Here is a 27,798-nt window from a genome sequence, read left to right as displayed (position 1 = left end):
TCCGCTCACTCTCATTTTTCCCGGTCCTACACGCGGCGGAGGAGGTGGGAGAGACAGGCGTAATTCCGACGGGCACCCCCTCTCGTAGCCCCTTTGGAGGGAAAAAAATGCAAGCCAAACGAAGGAACGATCGAACGCAGGCATCGGGGTAAGAAGAAGGGAAGGCGAACAGAAAAAAAAAAAAAAAAAAAAAAAGGATGAACGAAGAAGGAAAGATTCTGGCGTGCTTGTGTCCGATTCGTTAAGTGCACGTTGTGTGCAAAGGGTACAAATATATATATAGCGTCGCCGTCGTTGTGTCGTGTGTGTGTATGTGTAAATGTGTTACGAAGCGTGGGAAGCTCAGAGAGCGCGCCGGCGCGATTTGCTTAAACGATTTGCCCTCGAACTTGCGCTCGAGCTCTCGCTGGAGAGAGGCGCCTCTCTCTCTAGCTTCATACTCTTTAACAGATATTCGCGCGTGAACCAAGGGATACACGAGTGTGTGTGTGTGTGTATTAGAAAGAAGGTGAGTGCTCTCGTGCAGTCGCCGGGCCCCGTTAAATTGTCCGCGGGGGGATCTGTTGCAAGCATGGAAAGAAGACGCGTTGCCTTTTTTTTTTTTTTTTTCTTTTTATCGGCCAGTAGTTCGCGCACGAGGACGACTTACTGACCCCCTGACGAGGGTCGTGTGATTCAAGCAATGGAAGGTTTGTTGTAAAAAAATATAGCCACTCGAACAAATGGAAGAAAAAAAGAAAAAAAAAACATTTAAAGTTTATCACTTTGGATGAGCTATAAGGAATAAAAAGTCTCAATTTATTCCCCGATGAGTGTGTGTTGCAATAAAAGAGGCTCTCGTGGGTGCCACGTGTCTTTCATCACGTCAATTGACGACTCTGCTCGCACAACGCCATCAATCCACAGCACACATTTACACACGATGGAAAACAGAACAATCATCGTCCTCGGCTCGGTGTAGGTATACGCGAAGGGTCGTAAAAAAATATTTTTACGTCCCCTCGAATCGTTCGAAACGACCTTAGCCGTACGCGCTTCGCGAATCCGAATCATCAATCCCCTGTACCGTCCCGCGGTATAATAATACGTTGTTGCGCAACAGTGTCAAACCCATCGGCACCTCTACGACCCCCCAATGAGAGCCACCCACACACGACAAAATGAATCGTTTTCACAAACGCGCCATTATTATTTTCTCTTCTCAACTGTACACTCTGGACAAAGTAAGCGCTAAAGAGAGAGAGAGAGAGAGAGAGTGAAAAATAGGAAAGTCGAGCGCGTAATTGTCGACGGGCGGCTGGCAATTTTTTAGCAGCACTTAGCAGTCATCGCACCGTCGCTGCCGCATACACCATCGGCCTGTGTACCTACACCCATATTATATTATATACCTGCCACACACAGAGCGGCACTTTACGCTCGCCCGCAGCAAGGTTGCAAGCTCTTGTGTATTATACTGTGCACGTAATGATGATGCCTCGCTGATGCGTGTACCGTGGTATAGGTGCACGATACGAGCTCGAGTTAAATCACACGAGATTTTTTTTTTGTCCCCCTACCGTTATGCGTAGCACGAAAATTTCCAAGCTCGTTTTCTCTGTTTGTCTGTACAAAAGTATAGGTACATACTTTTTTTTTGCGCGAATGGATAGCAACTACTTTTTCCGTTGCCTTTCCGTACTTTCCTCGCAACTTATGGGGACAAGACTACGTCCGTGGTTATCGTGCACATAAATCGTGTACCATGAAGATGGTGGTGTGACGTGGCATGTAAATATTATTAAAAGTGCTTCGGCACCGCGGAGTATCCAAGCGATCCAGTTTCGATAAGGTACTCTATACTCATGCACAAATTGAACCATCGAGTTGATTTATTTATTTTACACACGTAATGTGCCTTTTTTCATTGGATGAATTATCGATGATCACGAAGCAAATGGCGTTGTTGTGTGCACTTACGTTGATATTGGAATTTTTTTAAACATACGTATGGGCGCTCGTCTCGCGTAAATCAATTTTTATTAGCTGCCATGGTATCTTTATGTTACGGTTTTATTCCCGTTTGACGATGTTTCGCGGAACAAAGTGTATATTAATAGATGGAGAGAATAAGCCTTGAAAAAGAATATCTCGCTAATTAATTTTTTTTTTTTTTTTTTTTTTTTATTGTTCACTTCAGTCGCAGAAATCTTTACCCGACCTTGAGTAAAAAAGCCGATGTAGTTGACGATTTCACGAGCGTTTTATCTTTGCATACAATGAACATCTGCCGCATCGATATGTACACTTTAACGAGCGTGTGTCAACAATTATATATCGGTATATGTACACATGTATATCTTTCGCGCGTGGAGATTACGAACACGTTCCCAATGAATGCCCCGGTCATTTCGAATGCGCAAAAGCAGTGCAAGTGTTCAAAGTCCAAGCGATCGGCTGCGGAAGCCCCTCAAAAGTTTGTGTTGGTAACGAAAAAAGTTTAATAGGATAACTGCATGCACATGCGACCCTATGCCCCTCTTTGCACTTTTCTCGTTTTTTTTTTTTTTTTTTTTTTTTCCACGTCCACCTACCTCGCAGTGATTTCGCCAAGTGTGAGGTTTGCGCTTCGCTCGAAGATAAAAAAGAAAAAAGAGTACCAACACGACACGTTACATGTGTTATTGCCAGGGCAGAGCGATACCGGATCGCGTATCATAAGTTGTATGGGCTTGATGGCTATCTCGACTGTGTATATGCCTTGTGACGATAAAATTTTTCTTCCTCGATTAATCTGCCGAGTATCCACGGCTGTGGGCAATTTTTACGGCTTTTTTTCTCCCTTCAAAGCAAGTAAATCACACGTTCAACTGTGACTGATTTCTTTGTGTCTCTCTTGACGCGCGAAAGAAAGAAGAAAAAAACAGTCCAAATAAAACTCTTTTTCCAGTCCCAACGAACGATAGATCTCCGGTGATAATTGACGCTTGCGTCACGTAATCACGCGCTCTCGTAATATAGTTACGAGGCGTAATTTTCTAAAAGCACCCTCGTGCGATAAATCATTTTTTAAGTATATTATTACAACCAGTTCTCGGACGATTTTACTTTTCTTTTCTTTCTTTCTTTCTTTCTTTATCCCAAGAGTACAAAGCAAAAGCAACAAGTAACACGACTCGAACTAGTAGCACATATTCGCCCGTAAAAATATGGTCTTTCATCTACGTAATATATATATATATATATAGACACACACACAAGCGAGCACAAAGTGAGCCTCGCACGGCTCAATGGACAATGTGTACAAACAACGGCTGCGGTTGATCGATCGATCGATCGATATCGATAGCTCCACGGCATCGGCACATCGGAATTCTCCCACGCAAGGAGACACTGTTGAGAACCGTACGGCCGCAGACAATAATCGGATGAATGTGCGCGCCTTGAACGCGAAAAAAAAAAAAAAAAAAAAAAAAAAAAGAGCAGGATCGAGAGAGCAAAATTTTCATCTCATGGCGTCTCTAGGTGTATCAATGCCTTGCGTAATACCCACTCGTTGCGCACGAGCCTTCGATGACATTTCCAGGCAAAGTGAGAGGGGGAGTCTCCGTCGACGTCTATTGTGCGCGGTATCGGCCTCTTCGCGCCTCTTTCGTACCTATGTATATACCTATAGGTTTGCCCCTCGTTTTGTGCATGGTAAAAAGGATCTCACGGCGAAACGGCCTCCTCGAGTGCACGGACGCAGCAATTTTCTTTCTCTCCTGGTCGTTTGGGTTCGAGGACGAAATTTTTGCTGGCTTTTCGTCCCTTCTCTCGGTGTGCCTTGGTTGTTTCTCAGCCGCGATTTTTGCACCGTTCAAGGAATGGATTCCGGCAGAGGCTGTTGTTATTATTAAATCACGTTATATCTCTATGACGTTTCTTCTTTTTCTCTCTCTTTCTCTCTTGGGGACGCGATTTTTTTATTTCTCCTTTCGAGGAAATAGTACAGTGTTGCTGGGAATGAAGGATGTGTTTCTTTTTCTCTTCCACTCGGTGCGTGTGTCCATTAATCAGCGGAAGGTGTAGTATTTCATACACGAATACACGAACTTTAGGTGTTTTTTTGCTCTTGGGATGAAAAAAAAAAAAAAAAAATGTATTTTTCTTTGTCCACGTTGGGTTGGGAGTGTAATTTGAGCGATTACGGTTTATAATTACTTTTATGGGGGTTGTAGTAACGATAATGATGAAAAAATAATTTTTGAAAGTGAAAATTACGCATTCAAAAAGACCATTAATCAGAATCAATTAAGTTATATTAATTATGAGCTTTAATGCCACGAGAGAGAACTCGTTGCGTAATGGATTTTTAGTAAAATTTATCGAAGAAATCCGTAAAAATTGTGATTATTTCATCTCGTCTCTCGAGTGTGTATCATATTATATACATACGTGGATTTACATACAGGACGGTTCCGGAATCTGTTTACGTTGGGAGAGTGAATTTCACAAGTTAAACCGATGATTTACGACTATCACGGCCGTACACGCGTGTATTCTGTCATACGGGCAAAACGAATGTGTCTTAGACGTACGTCGTACAACGTACACATGTTTTCCTCCGTAAAAGTTGAAGAGCATCATTTTTCAAGTTTACGCGGAACTCCCACGTCAGACGTCCGTAAAAGAATCTGTAGAGGAAAAAAAAACAATAACTCGTTGCGAAAAATTTGATTCACGAGCATTATTATTATTATTTAGCGAGTAGACATATAATTGTTATTTACCGTAAACGAAGATGCGCAACGGAATGCACGCAGCTCCCGAGAAAAAAAAAAAAAAAAAGAAATTTATGAAGTGTTTAAATTTATTATGATAATAAGGCTCATTAAAACGGGATTTCGGGGCACGGGAGCGCATCGTTAATTCAAATATGACATATCTCGGATCAAACGCGCGCTTAATGACGCGCAACCGGGGTTTTAAGAGCCACCTTAATGCACGCCGATTTAACGGTACGCGAAAAAAGGCCCTCCACCTCCTCGTCTCCGCGATTTTCTCGTTTTAATCGCCAAAAGTAAATTTCGCCGGTCCCGATCCGACCTCGAAATTTATTTCCCCCCCCCCAACTCGCGAGCGCGAGTAATCGCGATAAAGCCGAAAACGCACAAACCGGCTCGCGCGAGCGATCTCTCGAATTTCCGCTCGCGCGAGTGTGTCCGGCTCGCACCGTCGGATCAATTAAATTTATATACATATACCCGCACAGCCAGCAATGCTCTCTTTTTCGATCTTTCGCTCCGATGTACCCCCCCGCAACATATGCCCGAGCCGATTTATCGACCTAGACGGCAATTTTCCCTCTTTGGCACATGCACCGGCGAATAGAAGAGGCGATAGCCCCGTTTTGTTAACACGCGCTATACAAAAGGTACATTATCATTATATTGTACACTTTCCTCTCTGCGGATTCTTTTTCTCCGCGGTATCCATAAATCATAGTTCGTGATCGTGGACCGAGAGCGAGAAAAAACACGTGCACCCGTCCTCTCTCTCTCTTTTTCTCCTCTCAGCCGTGCCAACGACAACTCACGACCCCGGCAACAACAGCGTGTCACGTCGCGAATTAAAGAGCACCGTCGTGCGATCTCTCCGGAATACTTGTACCCATCAGCTGCTGCCTTGTTTCTTTTTTTTTTTTTTGTTTTTCTTTCTATTTTCATTTCCATATAGTATATCTCGTGTGTATGATGCGCGGGTCTAAGGTTATCGTTTTACCCGCCAAGGTCATCGGAGGCTCGCTCTTTTTTTTTACCCCCTTTGTTTATATATTCCTTGATGCCCCTGCCGGGGTAAGATGACGCGAGCCGGTCCCTCTCTCTCTTATACTTTCACCTTGCCGGCAACTCTCTCGAAAATCTCTCGTCTCGTGAAAAGGGAACTAATGGGCCACGCGTCCCTCTCCATCTCCCAGACAATACGTCGTTCCGAAAGCCACACGTGCCGCGTGTATATATATATACGTGCATTGCAACAGGGCGACTCTTTTGGCGAGGAAAAAGTTCTTTCGTTTGTTTTTTTTTTTTTTTTTCCTTCCTTACGCCAAGAGATACTTATCGGGGAGGGGGAGGCCTTTGTGCGATTGGTTTCTCTCTGTACCCATCCCCCCAACGTCACTTGCACGCGACCAGGACCAAAGGACGCCTCGTCGCTCGTCATTTACATTTTCGAGATACCATTCGGACATCCCGTTTCCACGGACCGTTTTTTTTTTTTAAGGACAAAGAGCTATGGAGGCTCGAAATTTTGTCTTTACAAATCTTTGGCTGGGTCTTTTACTTTTGCCTCCGCCGCGTGAGAGACGGCAAAGGGTTGCATGAATCGCCCATTGCCGCGTTGGCACATTGACGTGTCCACTCACCTTCTTTCATCATCAATACACCACACGACGCACGGTGATGCAATCAGGAGGGCCTTGTTTTTTTTTTTCTTTTTTTTTTCTTAGCCTTTCGTTGTCATCCGTTTTTCGCATTCAGCCGAGAGAGTAATGCGTTTCTGTAAAAATCACCTCGGCATCACAATGCAAACGCACGACAAACGGACGGGCACTTTGACTCGCGCCGAAGGAGAAAGAGCATCGGGTGGAAGAGAAGAACTTTCGCGCCGATCTCGAGTACCTATTTGCGTGTAACTGGCTGTACGATAACCGTCGAGCCGTCACGTTAGCGTGATATAGCTACACTCTATTTATACTCTAATTACTCGGCTCGGAGATTAGATCCGAGAGGTCTGCAAAAGTAGAAAAAAATAAAATAAGTAAAATAGAGGAAAGGCTCGTTTCGCTCAAACGGACAACCTGCAGTGTGGGAGAGAGCTCCAAGCTGTGTGTATACGTACAATGCAATACCCGCGTAACATGCTATACTCGCGATCGGCAAGCAAACGCATGGACCTGATGAGATTACCGTGGCTCTTTCTTTCGCGTGCGCTCGTTTCCTATTGACAAATGACGACTGGATCGAAATCCTTATCTCCTCTCGCGATCCCTCTTTGGCTCCTCTAAAGGGACGAACACGTGTTTTGTTTCGAGCGATCGTGTAACAATACCATACCCACTCGTAAATGTTTTTGTGCTTATAAAATACACGCAATTTATGTGACACGACAAATAAGTATATTTATGGTATACATCGTCACTGCTGTGGTGTCATCGCGCGTGCAATGACTTGAGATCTACGCGGCAACATTGCCGTACAATAGTTTATTATATATTTTATGCTGTAGGTGTGTAGCTTTTATATTAGACACTACTTCGCTGCTGCTAATGAGATCGACGCGTGGATGCGAGTCTTATGGCATACTATTGCGTACGCCAATATACTGTTGTGCAGCAAAAGAAAAAAAAAAAAAAGAGAGAATATACAAGGAGTGTCTCCTAATGAGATCTCGGCTGGCTGTAGGGAGCTGTCGCTTTGTTTTGAAAAAATTCACGCACCGGGAACGAGCGAGTTGACATTTAAGCCAATCAATCGCAGCTCAAAATGTAGATTTCGTTGTACACATCAGAAAAAATGTTACATATATATTCTGTCCCTCGTTTTTTCGAATCATCCAACTTTATCCGCACGTATATATAATATATATATACAGCCAGGACATAACTCTTCATCGGTCGGCAATTTTTCTCCGTCTCCGTCGCTTAGGTCAATTACACCTGAAGCGAGAGATAGCGATCCGACGGCGTCTTTAATTAATTGCGCATATCTTCGGAGGAAAAAAAAAAAAGTCCCCTCACACACGAGCCATGCAACACAGACGTGTAGGAAGGAAGGAAGGAAGGCTCACTCGTTTGCGCGATATTTATTCGCCGAGATGGTAGATCCGCTGAGATAAAAGTAGGTATAGGCATGTATATCTTCCTTTGGATTTTGATAATAATTTCATCTTCTTAATTGAGCGGCTACACGGTAGCTCGGGACCCTTTTTTTTTTTTTTTCTTCTTCTTCCGTGACGAAGAGTCCGATGCTATCGTCCCGCCTGCAATCGCCCCCAGGAATCTACTATCTTTTCCGCCGACACTTTTCGACAGCGCTTAAACTCCGTGGCCGAGCATCCTTGTGCATCCTACCTACGGTGCACATTTATAACCGCGGGTGAACTTTCCACTTTGGAAAACGCCAACGACGGGATAAACACACACACACACACTTGTACCTATGTGGTATAGTAAGTAAGTAAGTCTTTATAAGTCTTTATTTGGCACTAAGGACTCAGAGGTCCTGTATAGTGCTTGACATGATGAATTACAGCAGATACATTGTTGTACAAGCGTTGAAAGTGTAAAAACAGCTATCACAGGTAACGCTCAAAAAAAATATCATATAAAACAAAGAGATAATAAAATAAAATATATAAATAAATGAAAAGATAAAAAATAATTAAAGAAAATAAAAAATGTGCATAATAACAACAACACTGATGTAATAAAAACAGTTCATAAAAACAGCAATGGTCAAGTAAAGTATGATAAATAAAATAAAATGGAAATACAACGAGCAATTTTAAGTTAACAGTCAACATAGATATAGACCACTACACAATTAAAAGTAAAGATCACAGCTTTAAAAGGCACACACAATGTACAGTTGTCATCAGCTGGCGGGGCAATTACTGGGTCGAGCCACCGCGAAAGAGGTGGTTTCGGTTATATAGGTTACGCGGCGGAACAAAACGATCCGCGCATCCATCGCCGAGGGGGTATTGTTCGCTCCTCCGCAATGAATGCCCCCATACAAATAATTGTCCTTTTTTTTTTCCCCTTTTGCCATCAGGGTATACGTGTTCGGCCAATCTTTTCATTGAAAAGCTATAGTCTTGACTGTGTACAAAAAAAGGTTCACGATTTTTGCATCTCCTGTACACATGCGACCCCTTTCACCCGCAGCAGCTTTATGGTTCCCCTTGTATACTACCTGCGGCTCTTGCAAAGAACATCCCGAAAGTGAAATTGATCCCAAGTGTGTCGTCCTCGCCTTTGCTGTCTCTCTTTGTTCACTGCCACGTGTAAGGGTTATACACCTACCCACACGAAAGGTCTTTGGGGAAAAAAATGGGCCGAGGCGACATGCCGATGAAACTCCCCCCGTGACACTCTTGCTTGTCCTCTCGACGACTCATCACGGAGCCGCGGAAAGGAGGAACGTGCCGAACAATGGGAAGGGAAAGGGAGGAAAAAACGGGGGGGGGAGACTTTCACCCATCCGAACGAACCGCGACAATGATCGCTCCTGTATAATATACGGTGCCGGCGGAGCGTTTGAAGGCTCTATCCTGCCGAAGTTGCGGCCGATGCACGCGCGATATGCCCTTGCCACTGAAAAGCCACGTGTGTGTTTGTTTGCTCTCTGTTATTATATACGTACGTATGGGCCTCGAGCAGCACCGAGTGAAATTTATACGTGTTCCCGCACGGTGTACGTTATATTATACGGAGGATCGGCCGATGAGTCTGGCCTGATAATGAAGGCCGCGATCTGGCGTTTGTTTGCTCCTTCGTTCGTTCTTCAAGAGGCGACTTTCGGTTTCGGTCGATGACGCTCGCTTCGGTTTTCACGGCCCGTAATTGACTATACCCTGCTGTTGCATTATATAGGTACTCTCGTGTTTCTTTTTTTTTTATTCTTACCGATCCCCTTTTTTTGTTTCTCTCTTCCTCCTCTAGGAGGGGTATCATAGACCGACGTGCCGTACCTCCGAGGGGTCGCACGTGGATCGGCTCGTTAATGTTGTTTGGTGGAGCGCGCGCGGCTCGCTCCCTATATACCTTTCTTTTGATGCTCGCGCGCAGGTATACCACATATTATATAGGTACCTGTAGTAATTATACCCATAGGGTATAGGATACACACACAGAACTTGGATAATTAACCTTTGGCCGCTGCGGTATTCGTATATTTTTCATTCGTTTATGGGCACCATAAAAGAATCCCGAGCACCTGTATATAGGCTACACCATAAGATCTCGCACCTGTGTAGTTACGTATAAGGTGTATACGTGTAGGAAGGAATTTCAATCATCGCGATCCATTTCACCCGTGTCTGACTCGTGGAAAAACATTTTGACACGTTCAGCAGCCCGATCCCTACGTGTATACGACCTGAAATATCCTTTGGGCCAATTACACCAGACCCGTGTCGCTGGGAAATAAAAGAGCCAAGAGGAACAACGCCGAAAATAAAAAAATAAAATATAAAACCAGAGTGAAGATTCTTCGGAAAATTAGCCTCCTCTGGCAAAGGGAGCTTTTTTCGTCAGTTGTCAGTCGAGAGTCGGTCGAGGCGCGTAAACGATATAGAGTAACGAGAGACGATCGCTGGGGTTGCTGCACGACAATCGCTCCCCCTCCCCCCTGTATGCGTATGCTGTATTACTGCCGGGGAAGAAGAGACGCAAGAAATAGTTTCGATGATGTACGCGATACCTGTAGAGAATCTATGTATAGAAAATAAAACGGTACGGCTGCAACTACCCATGCCTCCTGTATACGCATGGGGTGTATTTGTGTGCATCTCGACTATTTTAAGAGATCTGAGCTGGCTTTTTGTCGAAACGGCCAACAAGTAAATTTGTGCTCAATTTTTTTTCCTCCTCTCCTCCTTTGGCAAAAGACGCGCGGTGGTGTATTTTCCCTGGGCCCCCAATGATCCATCGGTGCTTGTGTAAACACGGCCCCGTTGGTTTTCTCCACTCGCCGACCGAGCAAACATTATTCGACAGGCAACAAACAAATCACGGCGCAAAAACTAATTGCCTCCTCCGCGCTAACATCGAGCCGTGCGCTTCTTCTTTTTTTTTCCCCTATCAATCCTCGGCAGCAGCCATTCATGTGCAAATCAGTTCGTCCTCGCCAACTTTCTTCTTGATCGTCTCCTTCGACGAAAATTCGAGGGAGATAGACGTTCGTAATGCGCATGTACACAGCGTGGGTGCGATAATGCTGTCACCGCGGCGAGTGTATATTATGTACGCCATAGGTACAGCGCGATCGAAAGTAATTACCGACCCACTGCGGGAGAATGAAGCTAACGACTTCTGAGTAGTGAGTCCTCCTCTCGAAAAGACTCGCGACCAACTTGTCCATTGTACAATGTAAGTAGGTGTACGCGCGCGGCTCCCGGGAGTTATTCTCCGCAAAAAATCGGCGTCTGAAATTGCCGGGGGATCGATGGGTTGCTTCGTAGGATGAAGCTCCCGGGAGGGAGACCATAAGCTATATGTATAGGCGCGGAATTTCATCGCACGCATCGAGCTCTTCCTCGAAGGGATATCTAACTATTTCACCCCAACTTTTGTGGTCGACTTTGTTTCCTCCCGTGCATTGCGCGTGTGAATAAAATCAGTCCTTTTTTTTTTTTTTTTTCTAGCGCCACGAGCTTCTTCCCACCCGGGAGCCTTGCCTTTGGAATTTTATTGCATCATCGGCCTCCTTCCGAAATTCATTACTCCAGATAGGAATTCCATAGCTGCTTTTTCATCCTCTCTTCGTGATCGTAATCTCATCGACCGACACGGAGGTAAAAAAAAATGATAATCCAAGATCGATTCGTATTGAAAAGATCCTTCCGGAGGATGGGGGGAGGGGGGGAATAACGAAGGGACGCATTCCGAGGGTCTCGGCTATGCTTGTACGGTTCAAAAGTAAAGACCAAAAGTCCCCCTCTCGCGCCGATCATTTTCACTTTCCCTTCGAGAGCCGTGTCAGTCAGTCTGCTTCTTTATACCCCCCCCCTTTCTCTCCGTGATGGAATAACTAATCCACCGACCGAATCTCTAGCTCTCCACTCCCTTTTTCGCTCTCGGTATAGAGAACCCAAGAAGGAAAAAAAAAACAAAAGAAAAAAAGAAAATTGAAATGCAAAAACCTGGGGTCTACGATGCCCCGCGTGCAGTCCCATGAGAGGAAAGTAATTAGCGGCGCCCAGCCACGATAATGAGCGTCCCGAGCTGTATACATAAACGTCTCTCTTTCGCTCCTCCTCCTGCAAAGAAGAACGAGAAAGAGAGACACGAGACGGAGGTGGGAAGGTGGTGCACCACATAAATACACGTAGGTAGAATAAGACGTTGCATTAATTCGCGCTCGCGCGAATACTCGACTCGGATATATATATATATATATATATATACAAGCTCGTGCATAAGAGAGTCTCGAAGGTGAAGCTCTTCTTCGATCTACTGCTCCTCTTCTGTCTTCTTCCTCTTCAGGGCCGTTCTTCGAGCGTCACTGCAGCTGCACACGGCCTCTCCGTTCGCAAGGACGCACGCGCGCGTACCTTACATATATATGTATATGTATACGTATGTACCTATACACGCATCACTATACTCTCCTCTTGCATTCCTGATGCAGCCGCCCCGAAATAAGAGCAAACAGGGTGGCATTGTATTGTGTAGCTCGACGGAGTAAAGGGATACCATAGCTTCGCATGGCAGCTGATCTTGCACGTTGTGTGTGCAGTGCTTATATGCATACCCCGTGGAAAATGCAAGCGAGCCAGACAGCCGCGCCTAAAGACGAGACTCTATATAGTATACACGCAAGGGGCTTTGACAGCTGAAGTTTCGCTATATGGGCTCTCTCGCTCGCCCTCTTCTTGAGGCCTTTTGTGTTTTTATGAGTCGCTTGATGGACTGCTTTTTTTTTTCTTCATCTCGTAACAGACGCGAAGCTCATAGCAAAGGTGAGATGTATTTTTCTTTTTTTTTTCTTTTCTTTCTTTTTTCTTTCTTTTTTTTTTTTTTTTTTTTTTGCAGAAAACGTCCGTGAAGGAGAATCGGCCATCGAATGATGGAACGAGCAGAAGTGCAACACCGTACGTGGTATGCTAAATTGAAGTAATGATACATTTTTACGAAATGGGCATGTTCTTTCGTCCCTTATAATATGGGTGTGTGTGTGTGTGGCCAATCGAACGAATATTAGAGATCAGAGGCGGTTTTTTTTTTTTTTTTTTTTTTTTTTTAATAAAAATTTGCAACCAAGAAGTGCAATTCGAGACGCGGCATCGCATTTACAGCAAAAAATCGAGAATAAATATATGAATGTTATCCAAAAGAGTTTGGATATCATAGTCTGTGTAACGCATCGCGTTGATAAAAATTATTGAAGTCGATGTACATCCATACCGGAATAAAAGTGCAGAGTAAGTGGATTACTTCGTCTAGCAACGGAAGACGAGAGAAGAAAAAAAAAAAAAAAGAAAAAAAAACGATGACGATGATACCACTGCCATTATATTATACCACCAGTGCAAGGCTTCGCATTTGCATCAAATTTTTTCCATTCAGAGACCATATCGAAGAAACGTATACAGCCATACCGTGTACCTGCATATTCAAGTGTATCGCATACCTGCCAGCAGCAAAAGCGTACTTGTGGCGTTTAATGACATTCTTACGACTTCGGCTCAGGTAGCCGGGACGCCTTAAAAAATTTCGACAAAAAAAAAAAAATAAAATAAATGTACTTATAAATATTCATCTCTCTCTCTCTCTGTAAAAATTAAGGTCAAACGCCGGGAAAAATAATACTTCTCTCTCGAAAAGCCAAAAAAAAAAAAAAGAAAACTACATCGGATAGCATCGTAATCACGTCGCTATAAATTAGAGGTAGAAAAGCCGCGCTCCGGTGAGCGGTGGTGCAGCTACAACAACGACACACACAATCCTTTCGTGTATAGATGTGAAATCTTCACTCTTATTTTACGTGCACGAACGTATATACACATACACGTACGGACAAATGCGCATCCGCGTGAGCCAGCGTTTTTTTAGACGTAAAAATAAACAGCCCGTCGCCTCTTCTCCTCCATTCGTATATGTTAATTTTCCATTCGAGACTCTCGTTTTCTCAAAGAGAGGGAGGGTGGAGAGCACCAGATACACTCGACGCCCTCTCTTTTTCTCGTTACAGTTTCGATGCGCAACGCCGCCCGTGTTCCAGATAACGCGTGCATTTCGCGGGGCAAAAAGAGTACATGCAAGTTTCCCCGCCCGACAGTGCTGGTGCCACGTATTTATAATAAATTACAAGGCCCCCGTGATCTGGGACGTGCTTACGATCACGCGCGCTAGGCCATTTGTCGGTGTCACAAATTAATGAACAATGTACCCCCTTTCTCCTGGGGCCCGGACAGGGGCCAAATGTGAGTCGGCAGATAGGTGTAACTACCATGCACGCGTAGCAACGTATAACGACTCCCTTTTCATTTTTGTTTTTCGGCTCGCATACACCGAGTTTCCGAATTAATAGCGATGTTTCACAACGCGCTGGGCACGGGTAATTAGAAAGGCCGGCGTCAAAAAGGCAATTTACGGGGCGCCATCAATTTCGATTGTTGTGAAAGCTCTTGGTGTGGAAAAGCGTCCTTCGCTCTATGAGTATGGGTCTCGGGGGAGTTTCGGTATAAAAGAGTACTCAATTATTTCGTAAAAAATTATTTTCGATATCGATGAATAAGCAATTTTTCTACAGCACGCTTTTTTTTTTCTTCACTTGAGAAATTTATTTTACTCCTTATATTGAAAAAAAAAAAAAAAATTGTACCTATGTGTGTTGGAGACAAAAAAAAGTTGTCACTCCTTTATAAAATATTTGTATGACATTGTTTTGAGTATTTCTATTGATGGCATTACTTATTTTATCACACGTGAGAATTTACCAATAACGAAGCTCGTGTCTTAAACTCACAGCACACGTTCAGATATCCAGTTATTCTAGATATTGGACTATGTTAGCTGGTGGTATTACTCCCATTATTGTAACATTATAAAAACCCCATGCTGTAATTTTAGTAAAAAAAAGTATGACATGTATATAATTGACCACATAAACTGATGCGATTGTACGAAAAAATAAGGTTTTTATTTTTTTCTTGAACAAAACAGTACAAAATGCGTCATTTGAATACATATACCTCTCGACCAAAACGAGACCACTCTCGTATAAAAGTTGCAAAAAAAAAGCAACTACAAGTACCCACGATAATATACCATGATTTACATTCGCAGCGAGTCAAATCGATCTATCGGCATGTATATATATATATATATATATATATATATATATATATATGTATGCTCCAATTCGCAAATAAATAAAATAAACAAGCACCGAGCGAACGACGATACAATCGTGTATGGGCACATAAACATAATCGGGGGAGAACCGGCGCATGAAATATTTGTCGTTCTCAAAGATCATGCGCGCACAGTAACAAGCATTATGTACCCAAGATACAGATATTACAAGTACATAAGTGTATACCTACAACAACAACAAACAAATGCGGTCTTTGTTTGGTACTTGCGAGTTTTCGATCGTCACAACGATATTGCGTGTATACGTATGGGCCAAAGATCTCTCTCGAGCGTATTGCGGAGAAAGTCAAGACGACAAAGTTTTTTTTTTTTTTTTTTTTTGTCCGCACGCGCTATATATACATTATACCGATCTGGGGCTATACCATGCAAACGTGTAAGGCTAAATACGTGCGTCTCCCAGGTCTGTCTCGCTGCTCCCTCGGGAAAACGTAAGTATAATGATCGTTTTGTGAGGGGCCCTCGATATTGTTTCGCCAACCCTCGGCTTTGCCCGTTACCGCAAGAGATTCAAATGTGATGCAACGTTGTGAATACATCAAGAGGTAAAAATCGCAAATATGGCACAAACGTATATTATCTATCGGCGTTATGGGTTTGATTTCGCCCTCTCGACTTGCGCTTGTACACCGTAAGATCGGCGAGGATATACGTAATACACGTATGTGCGCGTGTGTATTTGTCTCTGGTAAAACGCGCGCTCTTGGGACTTTCTCGGTTCTCTCTCTGTATCTATGGTGAAACGTGGAGAAACAATGTCGATGGAATTGTTGTTATGTTTATGGTTGTCATAAAGCATATTGCTCCAAAAGTATAGATACGGGCACGGTTCGCTCACTTGTTTTATGGGGGAGGGGGGAGCTAGCCTTTTTTTTGGAGGGGCCTTCTCTCCGACGATTATCTCAGGTTTTTTCTCCCGTGAGACATTATATCGTGGACTTGTTTTTTTTTGTTCAGTAAATGGTAATTCCTTTTGCGTGCATAATCAAGTAACATTTATCGCTGACGTCAATTTTGAAATAGATATACAACGGCACAGGTGCTCTGCAAAGCTATTTTTCGTAAGTGCCTTTTGCTGTTGTATACTCTTTTTTTGTTTTTTTTTGTTTTTGTTTTTGTGCAAATGAGCGAGGCTGAATGACTGCGCTCCCGCGAAACAAGGAGCATCCATAAGTACACACGTCTCGGAATCCATCACCGCGTAAATAATCTTGAAATGGAAACGAGCTCATCATCGCCGCGGTATCTAATCGGGTTATGGGGAGGGGGGGAGAGAAAAAAAAGCCAAAACGCTGCAGACTAGTTGGAAATAAACGTCAAGCTCCCAATCATCCGGGGTACGGGTACGCATTCATTACTGTACCACCGGGAGCCGGCCAGTGGAGTGTAGGTATATACGATCTATTTGCGACGACCGTACCTCATTACCTACTACTGAATGGCTCGTGCGCACACACAAGCGAACGAGGCTCGTTTGCGCAACTTGTAATTTTTACTCGAATCATTAAAGAATCGCACACACACACAGCTGATCGCACTCGCAGTTCCATGTATCTGCGCCAGATGTGTAACACATTCTCGTGCGCGCGTGTGCTTATTTTGTGTACGTACATATATATTGGTGGGTACGTAGCCACGCGGTGGCGATAAAATTCCACGCATAACTTCACTTTCACTAAAATACTACTATTATTATAATGTGTGCAGCAATTGCGTGTGTTGTTTCATTTTAAACAGTGATACGCGTCTCTTTGTCTTTTGGAGGGTCTTCTTCCACGAAGATCTGGAAATTATGGGTCGTAAAAAGAAAAAGAGAATTCAAAAGATAAGCGGCTCGTCTGTTATAGGGAAAAAAAAAAAAAAAAAAAAAAAGATTACTCTGAAAACACTTTATCGCAAGTTGCACGAGATGTGAGGAAAACGCGATGAAAGAGAGTCATGTAAAAAGGATATTATGCATATCAAAATGGATTTTTCTTTCCTATAATAGCTTCCTGACTACCTGAATATAATATATTATGTTGTTGTATATATCAACGTACTTTTGAAAACTGCGCAATTTCAATGACTCGAGTAATGGAACGTGTAGTTGGGGCTATTTTTTTTTGGTGAGTTCCCCATGTAATTATTCTCACGCGTTTGCAACAACAACAGCAACGAAGTTGGATTTATTGGAGCTGTTCGAGCAAAAGTAGGTCGAAAAGCAAAAATTAAACGAGCCTCGCAACACTGCGCTTGCGGCATCACCCTGTACTCGCGCAACGTGTAAACTTAATTATTTAAATAATTTCAAATTAAACAGAAGGAGAGAATGAGAGAGAGAGAGAGAGAGAGAGAGAGAGAAAAAAAAGGACAATCCGCAATTATAAAACAAGCGGCGGTGGCGCGATACATTTCGAAAATAATCCCGCGTTCGGAAATGCCGGAGTGACAGCACAGGTGAATTATGCATTTTTCTAAGCGCTATTCCGTGTAAGCACTGAATTCCCCCGGCAAACGTACACCGATAAATTAATTCAAACTTATACATACATAGGCAACAAAGAACAGCGCCGCAAAACGAAAGAAAAAGAGAAGAAAAAAAAATTTACGTTCCGATCGAAAGAGAAGCAAGCATCGACGCGCACACATATATACATGTATTATTTACACCGAACAAAGGGGGAAAAAAAACTCAATAATCGGCTTATCAACAAATCAATATTGACACTCGGATGCGCGCCGCTCTCGACAACTCCACGTCCCGCGGTTTCTCTTTCTTTGAGCGAAAAATCGTGATCCAGCTGGTAAAAAATGAAACCAAAAGCTCCCATGGTGTTGGCGTACCAAAACCATACCTCATCTACTGATGTACGTATGAGACTGTGTAAACGTGTATGGATATAGACGGATACACATTGTATATATGTATACATATTATACGTTCAGCCCAGGGTGTATATAAGGAGGAGAGTCACCATCAGCTGTGGCTGAGAGTAGCGCGTGAGAACGAGGATTCACGGCAACTATACTACGCGTGTACTGCCTGTATGCACGAGTACACCGCGGCTCCACGCGTGAACGAAGCAAGCTCATAATGTATATGCTTGTACGTAGCCACGGCCGATCGACGACCGTTAAGTTCATCGGCGAGTCTCGTCCACCTCTCGAGTTTGGCGTCATAGCGAGCAAGAGCCTCCCTGTGTATGATGTAACTATATATAGGCGCATCAGCGCGTAGGTATATGTATATGTATATGTATGTATACTGTGTGCAAAAAAAGAGATACGAGACGAGGGAGTAAAAGGTAGGTACATAATGTAGGCGGCCTCTCGTCTTTTCGATGCACCTCTCCCATGCACGCAACGCACGATGATGCAGCCGCGCCAGAGATTAGAGCATCAGGCAAGCGTTTCGAGACGCTCGTTAATTACTAATTAGGGCCTCCTCTTCTCACATGTGTGTGTGTCTTCGTGTGTACACCGTCCTTTCTTATACCTACAGGCTCCTACTACTACTGGTGGAGGTACACAGAGGGAGAGCGAAGCCGTTATCTTCCACGCATCGTAACTCCGCGCAGCATATATATATTATGATATCCTTTTCCCTGTATTATGTTGTACATAATATACCCTAATAAAGAGTATAGGTACATGCTCCTTCTAGCGCGTTGTGCATCTCGTACGCCAAAGTTCTCGATTTCACAAAAATATAGGACGCTCTTCTTCATCATCATCATCTCCGGATGGCCATTGGCATCGATACGCCCGCAAGTGTGCACGTTACGACGATGCCTTTGTTTCGTAATCACGGAAAATTGAGACGTTCGCGCACCGATGTGCACGGGTATAATGAGCTCTAATTGGGTTACCGCCATGCACATACCTACAGGGAGAGAATGGAAAAAAAAAAAAAAAAATTTGTATCGTTTGCATTCAATTAGTTAAAATTGGGATAGGTGGGTGTGTGTGTGTATGTGCGGTCTTTTGTGCTCGTTGTATATATGTAACATAAATTTTTACAGTAACCGACGAATTAATTTCCAAAGAGAGAGAGAGAGAGAGAGAGAGAAGGTATACTAACCTACTGGCTTCCATTGTTGTCTTACGCGCCGCGCACTGCAACGTTATCGGTTAATTGACTCGGCGCGGTCGCGGGTGCTTTATTTAAGGAGAATTAAAAATTTTTTTTTTTTTTTCCTCCGCAACATTTTAGCATTGTGGGGTGCACTGTTGGGTCGAGCTGATTCTCAGGTGTGTTTTAATTAAGACTTTTGGCCTGAAAGTTATTTTCCAGCTGGATTTATTTGTGTACACATGCATGGCGCACACGATATTACCCAAGTGCCCGTACACAATTTTGTTTCGTGGAAATTGCGAAATCGCCTTCGTTTCAATGTTTATCGTCCCAAAGGTATACATATGTATTTATATACGTGTATAAACAAAAACTAAACGTAAAGGCATACGCGAGCAAAGCAAAGTTTTAACATTTCAAACGAGGGCTTGTTTGACAATCCCCGGGGGTTGTGGTACGTGCACTTCAATCCAAACGAATCAGACTCACAGATTGGTCTTTTTTCTTTTGCGTCTCCCTTCTGTCCCAAGTGATGCGTTTTGAAATGCAAGGAGCAAGAAACCCGAGACAATCGGATTAAAAATCGCTGAACAAATCCAAAGCTAGACAAGACGTCCACGTGTCACATACATATATATATGTTTATATATACACGCGCGCCCGTGTTCCGCGAACACACGAGTTATAAATATGGTGATGATGGACAATGGGTATAGGGAGAGGCCACACCTTGTGTATACTATCACAGAGTAGACCTCAAAACGCGCCTGACCGTGCAAGTAAGAAAAAAAAAAAAAAAAAAAATTTGTGCTTGATCTACAGCTTCTCGAGTCGGTCCAACCCATTGAAAGCGTCCCGAGAATGGGTAATTGACAATCGATGAGAAAAATACTGTTATGGAAATACCGGCTTCCGTTTTTGGCGAGCGGCGCCGTGATGGCTCACGTAGGTGTTTGCTTAACTGTACACCCCTGCATTTGAAAGAAAAGAGGACGAGGAGGGAATAAAAAAAACAAAGCAGCCAAACGCACGATGGTCGAGTCGGCGGGGAAAAATTATGCGCGCTCGCGGACAAAGATGTTAATATAAAGAGTGGACGTTATTCACTGCCGCGTGTGCGATGTACCCATCGGATGAAAGGATACTACACGCGGATTTTTTTTCGTATGTATATATATACACGCGCTCTCTTGGATTACGGATCTTTGTGCGGCTGTGGAACCTGATCGGCTGGATTGGCCGTCTTTGTTTCGCGTTTTTATTTTATTTTATCCCCTGCCCACGCTTTGCGGGCGAATAAGGATTTTTCGTCATGCCAAGTCAAACAGGCGAAAACGCATAAAAGTCGCACCACCACCCGGAGATGATTACTCATCGGTTTCTTTTCTTTTTTTTTTTTTTTTTTTTTTTTTTTAGTACCTATACCTACAAGTTATTTATATATCTTGACGATTACATTTCTCGCGAATAAAAAGGCAGACGTACGCGCATAGCTCGGCCGATCAAACGAAAATTGATTAAAATCCTAAAACTGCGCGGAGGAGAAACGGGTTTGGCCGATTTCAATAGGTACACGCGGGGACCCCCTCCTCGAATTCCTCGGCGATTAAATATTCACCGTACACAGCGCACGCCTCTAACGATTAATATTTTTTTTTTTTTTTTTTTTTTTTTTTTTTTTCCTTTTCTTTCGCTTTCATGCGTCGAAATATTTATGAACGGCCGGATTTTCATTCATGCGCGGTCGCGTGAATGGAGAATCCCATGGGCCCCGTGATCGTCCGTTATGCGCATAATACATACATAGTATAATAGGCTCGCCGAACGTCTAAAATCTAAAAATAATAATCAAACGGAGTGTTACGTCAGGGGTTTTTTTTTTTTTTTTATTACTTTTCCAGGTACATCGAAACAATACGGCCTTTCGTTGCGAAATACGTGATTGAACATCGCTATGAAATGAAAAGACGCGCCGTCGTAATTGCATGTAATTATCGGAGGATATTTACCACCCATTTGGCCGCAGAGAGTCCATTAGGCGGTGAAGAAATGAGTTTACTGGGACGCGGTCAAAGTTCCCTTATCTGTCGAGAAAATTACCTCCAATCGTTTGAATATGTATCCGCGGCCTCTGGCGCTCGTATTTATGTGAAGAGACGTTTGACATTTCCAAGGCAGCCCAAAACAATCCAATCCCGAGTTGTGTACGTACGCTCGTATCATCTAAGATTGAAGACCGTCTAGATTATTATTTTTATTGCGTAAGCGTACAGTTGAAAAAAAAAAGCCAGTTACAACTAGGTCCATTGAGAGTGTAGTCCGATGTTCGCACGAGTTGGTACAGACGCGAAAAGCATCAAAGAACCCCGTTGATCCACACATAGGTCTAAAACTATAACACTGGCCTCTTTTATAGATCGAATTCCCTATCGACCGCCCAAAGTTGGACGGAAAAAAAGGAAAGGGGGAACGAGCTTGCAAAAAATTCCTCCAACTGCACACGGGCAGCATAAAATTCACTTCTAAAATCACGAACGTGTCTCGGCGCATCGTTTGGATTTCTCCAGCAGCCGAAGAATCCTACACTTACTCCTCGCCTTGGAACGTTTATGTATACGCTCTTACAAAATATATATACACGGGCAGGCACACGTAGGTATAAGGATATACCCAAGCGTTCCTCCGTTCGCATCAGCCGTAAGTAATGCAGTGCGCCCCGCTCAGCACCTGCTGCTCTTCTTCCCCCTTTTTTCTCGCGCGCGTTCGTATACACAAGTATATAATATACATGTATGAGTTTATTGGCATCGCAGTCAAGTATTATATTCCATGTCGAATATCATCCAAAAGAGAAGAAAAAGGTGCTGTACGGGTGTACCTACTTGTGTAGGTATATTCACGTACTTCCGAAACAGTTCAAAAGAGATGGATCGAGGGAAGGGGGGAAAAATCGCCAGGGCGGCGTGGAGGTCAGTCATCTGACGAGGAAGCGCGAGCGAGTCGAGCCAGCGGATTCCGCGAGCGTACGAATTCCTCTTCCCGACGCGCGCACGTAGGTGGTGTATAATGCATACACGGATATATATATACATGTATATATCCATATATACACGAAACGCTCTCCTCGCACGCCTCCGCAGCAGCGAACCGGAAAGGATTCCTCTCTCCCTCGGGTCTCTTGCGCTCGCGTGAGCCGATAGCTCGTATCCAAAGAAAAAAAAAAAAACAAAAAAAAAAGAAGAGAGGATCGGTGTGTGAGTACTCGGCGAAACCAAAAATACCGTTCGCGTATGGCTGATAATTAAAACCGAGATGACGGGAATTAATTTTTTTTCTTTTTTTTTTTTACTTAGCTGCGCGTCTCGTTGGAGTTCAACGTGCCGTTTGATTATTTCGATTTCCTTTTCCAAGGAACCCCACTTTTTTTGTTTTTTTGTTGGAGCCCAAAAATACGTATAGATCAGCGCCCGCGTGCAATTAGATCGTTATTTCAGAAACGACCGCATTTTGCCTTGCTCGGCTGTTCTGTCGCTATAGGTACAAGACTTTTTTTTTAACTCCTCTCTCTCCGGAGCGTTGTAGGTGTATGTATATATGTACCGATGAAATGTAACTGGCCTTGCGAGAACAGTGTTACACGGCGCGTGACTAAGAAAATACCTTTCGTTACGTCCGCGTAATATATCCCTTATCAGCGTGAGTCACACCTCGGGCGCTGTGTTTTATACGAGTATATCATAATCCGATAATCGGTGGAAAACTCGTTCGTTGGCTCGTAAAAAAAAAAAAAAAAAAAAAAGAAAAAAAAAAATCGACGACGTGCCGTATCTGTACACGGCGGTTGCAAAAATTTTCGAGGAAAAGGGAAAAAAGGGAAAGGGAACGAAGAAAAGAGCCGCACGCCTGCAACCCCTGCTGTTAAAGGTGCACGAAAATTCTTCGTCTCGTCTGATGGTTGTCGTCACCCGAAAACCGGTAAGGGAGAGAAATCCGAGAGAGACGGACCGTGCCTACGCGTCTCTTTCTTGCTGACAACACAGAGGGAGGGAGGGAGGCCGTCGTCGTAGTTCAGGTTCCGGGTGTCTCACGCGGAATCGTAACGGTGCGTCGTTACTCAGCACCGGTGGAGCTCCCTTTCCTGTCGCCCACTGCACCGCAGCAACACACACACACACATACACAGAAACCAACTCTTGGGGGAATACAGAAGAGCAGAAAAAAAGGGAGGAATGGAAGAAAGGGGGCGGAAGGAACCCCTGTATACATAATATTACACGTGATGCACCTGCGCCCATAGGTACATCCTATAATACCGTATACACATAAGTAAAATTATCAAGTATACATATACACATATACGAGAGCTGAGCTATTTTAGCTCGTCCACGTAAAGGGGCTACGTGTATTATACATATTACGTGATAGCGCGAGTGAAGGCGGAAGCGCGAGCCGGCGCATCCAACGCGTGCATGTACGGTTATACCTATATAATATGTATACGTGTGCATTAACGAGCGCCAAAGCCGCCACCTTCAGTCATCGTATTATATTTATGCACGGGATATTATACGGGTAGAGCGTTTATCGCGCCTGTCCATATGTACAACGTATACACTTCACCATCAGCCTATATGTATACGGAGCTAGGCACTTTTTCTGTTCTTTATGTTGTTTGGTTGATGCTCTTCTCCCGGCATTTTCGACGTGCGAGTATATACAGCGCGAAAACCGGCTGCCGGTGTTGTGTATACGGCAGCGGTAACAGGAGCGGCTTTTTTTACGCGGTCAACGGCGACGCCGGCAAAGTGGACGTGGATGAGCAGTCGTGTAATTATCTTGTACTGTTCCACAGGGCGGTCCTCACGGAAAAGATGGATTTTCGCCTCGCAATCACAGTGTCTCGATTGTGACAACGTAGGTATACTCATTGGAAAAATCAAAAGGTTTTGTCACTGAATCCCAACGCGGAGAAAAAAAAAAAAAAAAAAGCTGCTCTGTGACGATTCAATTGCACCCACTCGGGAAAACTATTAAAATTCATTGGACTTACAAGCAGGGGAACCTAAAACCCACAAAATCATCCAAAAACGGTTGAAAACGCACTCACAAGTAAGACACAGCTGAGCCAACCGGAGCCAACTGTGAACACATGCATTATACGTTACGTTTGCCTGGAATTCGCGATACGGCAAACAAGTGTCTCTCACGCGTGATCTATAATTCTACGTGCCCCATAGTGGGTGTGTATATGATAATTTCCCGGTGCATCCACCGAGTCGGAGACGACGAAAGCAGCTCCCTTCCAGGAGCTTATTCCGTATAGGTATGGTCCTCGAAAGCTCCACGAAAAACACCTCTCCGTGCCTCCAATAAAACCGAGCCGCGACAAATTGTATAATCGCACCGGTCCAACCGCGGGGATCTGCTCTCTCTTTTCCCCGTGCCCGACACCGCCTCCCTCCTTCCGCGATAAGAGTGCCAAACACTCGCGGAAAGGCCAATATCGCGAAAATCGAAAAATCAAATCGGCGCCGCACGTATACAAGCGAACGAGCGAGAAAAGGATATATATACATATACACGTGGAACGAGAGAAAGAGAGAGATTGGGCGGGGGTGGGGAGAAGGGGGGCATATATACACCCGAGGCGTGAGAAACTGGCGACCGCCTCGAGGAAGAGAAGAGCGGCTGCTGCTCTCCTGGAGTGTAAACCCGCTTGTGTGTATATATATATATATATACGTGTATACATTTTACACACGTATTTCTCTTCTATATACCTATACCTGCCTGTGTGCTCTCTAAGCTGAGGTATATATATATATAAGTAAGGAAAGAGAGAGGAGCCACAGGTATCTGTATATATACATGAGCTCTTGTGATATGCTGACTGTATGGCTCTCGTTGCATCCATATGCCGGCTGATGCAGTTCTGCCTCATGATGCTGCAGAAGCACCAAGTCGTCAGCAGAGCATATACATGTACGTTAGGGGGAGGATGTATATATATATATATATGACTTTGTGTCCCCTATTGTGGGTGTACACACATATATACCTCACAGAGAGAGGGGTGCTCTACAGGATCGCCGCGCTGCATAATATTTTGTTGCTCCTGCCCCGTGTATATATATATATACCACCGACCCTCGCTTCGTTGGTCATTATAAACGGAGCCGCGTTGCCCCTACAGGCGCCCATGCACTTCTTTTCGTACACACAGCGCCGCTCCAAGCGGTCCTCAAACTAATATGTATTTATTCCGGGTCCCCTGTTCCCATGTACATTTATACGACTGTTCTTCGGAAATATTGGCGCAACGCCTGGCGTGGGAGTCCACTTTTCGAGACGTAACACGTATATAGGTTTCGGTACATGCCTCGAAGCTTATTGTCAAACTCTGGCAGTATCGACGAGACTTTGGTTTTTTTTTTTTTTTTTTTTCCATCCACAAGCAATAAAACCACCAATTGCATGTCATACGCGATCTCATCTTTAAAGATATACGTCTCTCTTTTCTCTGTACATGTATGCGTTGTACATTACGACTCCGTGCTTTGTTGGGTTCGCAAAAGTTCGGGAGCACCTCCCCAAGGATTCCATAATCGATTAATTTCTATACGATGGGGCTTGTTGCGTAACCGAGCCCACATACGCTTTGGCCGCCAGTGGAGCTTCATCAGCCTCCAGGCTCCAGGTATTATACACACGTGTAGGAAGCACCAGTGTACATCATATAGCAGCTGTAGCGCCCAAAAGTATCGTTGACAAAAAAGTCACGGGTTTCCTTTCGCGTGATGTTTTCAAACGAGCGCCCCGTGTCTTTGTCAAAGTCGCCGAGTATTACGGCTGGTGAGCCGTAAATTTCGGCCTTAAGTGTGTTTTTTCTCCGCACCGAGGGATTGATTTTTGTCTTGTTTTCTTTGTTATTTTAAAGCATCTACCAAATATGAGGATTTCAAAAAAAAAAAAAAGAGAAAAAAAGTTTACTCCACGATGTTGGAAGAGTCGATAATTTACGTGAGTTTCATCCAAATGTGTATGCACATTATTTTTGTAACAGCTCTGCCGAGTAAACTACACGCCAGACGGCACGCATTACGAAAAAAAAAAAAAAAAAAATGTTCCTTAACGAGTGGAATATACATCATACTTTCAATACACCTGCTTCCTGAAACGTAAATTCCCACAGATAACGCACACAGACGTGACGGTAGACCCGAGCATTATCGTGTACATAACGCTCATGCGTAGGTGTACAATCAGAGCATAAAAATTCGCGAGAATTACTTACACACTAAGTATATGCGCGTTACATGGCAAAACTTTCGCACACCGTGTTTAGTTCCTCAAACATTCCCCACGCAGACTCCGGCGTGTAACAATAATCATGTACACCTAACATTATATATTTGTGTATATACCATTGTTGTACGCGGAAAAGAGGGAAGAAAAGCCGCTGCAGGAGTTGAGATGAGAGGGACGGGGGGAGGGGGGAGAAAAGAGTCCTAGCTCGGCTTTGCCCGCAGTAGCGCCGCCCTACGCCCTTTTCTCCTCCCCATTCGCTTTCGTGACCTACCTGTTGATTCAGGGAAGTTGCTCCATTCAGAGCCCCGTGTGTTGGTCGTCTATACGGAGGTATATATTGCACTTTTCTTCTTCTCTTCCTCCTTTTCTGCTTCTTCCACTACGTTGCAGCTTCCCGAGGCACAGCGAAATAACAACGAATACTACAATAAACACCCAACCGAAGCAACAAGTGGAGCAACATCGGCAGCTGCAGTTTCTCTTATCGATTTATTCTTTATATCTCTCCTCCTCCTCCTCCTCCTCGTCTTTTTCTCCACTCGCGAGTCACTTGATCTGCCGTTGTAGTTACGGCCTTTTCTTTATTCTCAATGTATATATATATATATAAATATACATGTAGTTATATCTCTCTCTCTTTCTTTTTATCCCTCCCCCACCCTATCGGGCCGATCACTGATTTTTCTCTCTCCGGCCGTGCACGTATATATTATGCACCACAACCACCAACAACACCACCACCACCAGCACCACTGTAGCAAGTACCTTTACGCGTACGTGCGATATTACATATATGTATGTATATATATATGGGTACCTACGTACGTTGTAACTATGTACGTGGGATGGAAAACCGGTACGCGCGGGGCTTTTAATCCGCGTTCCCTCGCGTCCAGCGGAGAGAGAGAGAGAGAGAACACTAGGCTGCACCGATCTCGGAAAGGGAGAGAGAAAGAGCCGAAAGAAAGCAGAGCACCGAAAAAAAAGACACAAATAAGAAAAAAAAAAAAAAAAATGATAATCAGTATGCCCCGCGTGCGCAGGTATGTGAGTTACAAGTCACAGGGGCGTCCGTAGCACTTTATCCACTTTGCTCGTCGTGTGTTAGTTTTCACTGCACTGTTGGCGAGCCTCTGTCACGCTCGAGGAATACCTCTCTGAGAAAAATAGCTTAGTTTGGTGCGCGGAATCGGCAGATCAATCCATACCGATTTTTGCCGATCGTTGAACGCACAGCGCCACAGCGAGCGTCAAAAAAGTAAGCACCTTGGGCGTTAATCCACGACACGAACGTAAGTTTGAGCAAAGA

General features: G+C 44.1%; 1 protein-coding gene across 1 annotated transcript in view; it reads right to left on the bottom strand.

Annotated features, from left to right (window-relative positions):
* The window catches only part of Shrm (shroom), a 104,848-nt gene extending 77,867 nt beyond the window's left edge, over positions 1-26,981 (bottom strand). The window contains exon 1 of the mRNA XM_089591873.1: positions 26,761-26,981. The gene's annotated coding sequence lies outside the window, so the exon portion shown is untranslated. The remainder of the gene's footprint in view (positions 1-26,760) is intronic.
* Positions 26,982-27,798: the final 817 nt, after the last annotated feature.

Source organism: Copidosoma floridanum, unplaced genomic scaffold (genome assembly GCF_036245765.1).
Source record: "Copidosoma floridanum isolate Cflo_tuat_1 unplaced genomic scaffold, Cflo_Japanese_pri ptg000014l, whole genome shotgun sequence".
NCBI classification, from domain to species: domain Eukaryota; kingdom Metazoa; phylum Arthropoda; class Insecta; order Hymenoptera; family Encyrtidae; genus Copidosoma; species Copidosoma floridanum.
The sequence above is the reverse complement of the archived record's forward strand: the minus strand, read 5'-3'. Positions and strand labels throughout refer to the sequence as shown.